The 2,001-nt window shown below is 40.4% G+C and overlaps 1 long non-coding RNA gene across 1 annotated transcript; it reads left to right on the plus strand.

Moving 5' to 3' along the window:
• Nucleotides 1-489: 489 nt before the first annotated feature.
• LOC104964309 (uncharacterized) lies at nucleotides 490-1,511 on the plus strand. Its single transcript, XR_800399.1, has 3 exons — nucleotides 490-503; nucleotides 1,056-1,139; nucleotides 1,213-1,511. It is a non-coding gene; the product is annotated as an uncharacterized lncRNA (long non-coding RNA).
• The last annotated feature ends 490 nt before the right edge of the window (nucleotides 1,512-2,001 follow it).

The raw sequence follows: 2,001 nt of genomic DNA on the forward strand, positions 1-2,001 counted from the left end.
TATATTTATAAAACTGACAAGTCAAATCAAGCAATCTGATTGGTCGATAGCGTTTTTGCGGACCTCTTTGATTACAGATTTGAAAACATCGTTGCTTGCTTTAAAAGTAGCACAATTCATTATGTTAAACCTTGGAGAGTATCTAGATATCCCTGCCCTAATGCCAAAGGAACTGCACACTGAATATGTTTTGCCGTTTGATGTCTATGTCTGGACCGCTGCGTCAAAAAGGAGGGCTTCTGCCCCGTTACTTCTCCGCTGCTTTCTTGTTCCAGTATGAAAAGCAAACTGCAGGCAGTTTGCTTTTCAGCCCAACTGTATACTGTTTTTCTCAGACGCAGAGGGATACTGACTTGTTGTGAAAAGTAACTTACAATTCTACCCGTGGTATACAATCAGTATATCACGGCTAAGAACCAATCAGATTGCTTTATTTGACTTGTCCGTTTTATAAATATACACTATATACTGTATATATCTAGTTCAGGAGCACCTGCACCAAGGTTTCAGTATATCTCTTGGGGATCCTACATGCATCAATATATATATATATATCTTTGTGCTAGATGTTTATATATACTGTGTGTGTGTATATATATATATATATCTATATATATATATATATATAACATCTAGCTCTGGGGGTATTCTGTTTAAAGACACCAAGGTCTCTGCATCCACATCATGTTCTTTCATTCTTTTCTCATGATTAGCTTAATGTTTAATTTAGTAAAAGATATTCAATCATCTTCTTAGAAAACTACGGAAGGGGATTAGGGCCACGTGTGAACAAAAAAAATGTAGTTATTTTTTATTTGATCTTAGAATTCTGACTTTTTCCTCAGTAACTACATTTTTATAATACTTTTGGTCAGATATCGTCATTTTTTAAACATGTGGCTCGAATACAGAATATGTTCCGTAGTAAACGGCATTTTCAAAAGTGTAATTATCATTTCTATACTCGTTAAACGGTACGCCATAAAGATGTCGTCCTTCAGTTTGTCGCAGCGTCTCTGTGCTTTTCTCTTCTCACTGTGAATGCTGTCTCTCAGGAGAGAAGCCGTTCGGATGTGATCAATGTGGGAAGACTTTCACTCAGAAGCGTCAGCTGAAGAGTCACCACAGAGTTCACACAGGTGAGCACCATCAGCACATCGTTATGCTGTAGAAGCTCATTCCTCTAGGGTGACCCTAACCCTTTCGTTACAGGCAAGTCTCTACCAGAGTGCGCTCAGTGCCATCACACCTTCATGGACACGGCTCAGCTGAAGAAGCACCTGAGAACTCACACAGGTACATCAGATATATGAATATCATTGTTCTGTGGAGGTGAGGTCTGATGATGATGATGATGATGATGATGATGATGTTCAGGTGAGACCTGGGGGGTATACTACGAAGCAGGATGTTCTCTTAGCGGCTAACTTCAGGTAAACTCTGGGTTTCCGGTCCTACGAAGCTGGTTCTCTTTTTAGCAGGCTAGATCTCCATGGTAACTGATGCTGAGCGGCTAACCTGCCCCGGAGCAGGTTAGGTTGCAGGCTAAGAGCTCAACTCAGTGAAAGCACTGCCTGCTGACCAATCAGAGCTCAGTGTGCGGAGTTTAAAGAGATCAAGTCATATTACAGGAGAAAGGAAATACAGAAAATCTGCCGTTGCAGGAAAGACGGCCGGCAAAAATCAGCGACTGTGTGAACGTGAACATTAATAGAATATCACCTCCCATCTTCAGAGCAATCTGACTATTAGAACATTAGAGTTAAGAAAGCTTACTTAAATATCTGCCACAACATAAGTAACCGGATCAGAGTAACATTAAGTACAGTCCGCGGCATATCACATCATAATGTATCATATATCTCCTTATCTGAGTCAGCTGAGCCGTATCTGGCCGTGCAACACTCACAGTGTCACATACTGTATGCAGAAGGATTATTTGAAGCAACACATTAAGTTGAGACAAATGTGATGATGATGTTCAGGTGAGATCTGATGATG

The sequence above is a fragment of the Notothenia coriiceps genome, unplaced genomic scaffold (assembly GCF_000735185.1).
Source record: "Notothenia coriiceps isolate Sejong01 unplaced genomic scaffold, NC01 NC01_scaffold00037078, whole genome shotgun sequence".
Lineage (NCBI taxonomy): Eukaryota > Metazoa > Chordata > Actinopteri > Perciformes > Nototheniidae > Notothenia > Notothenia coriiceps.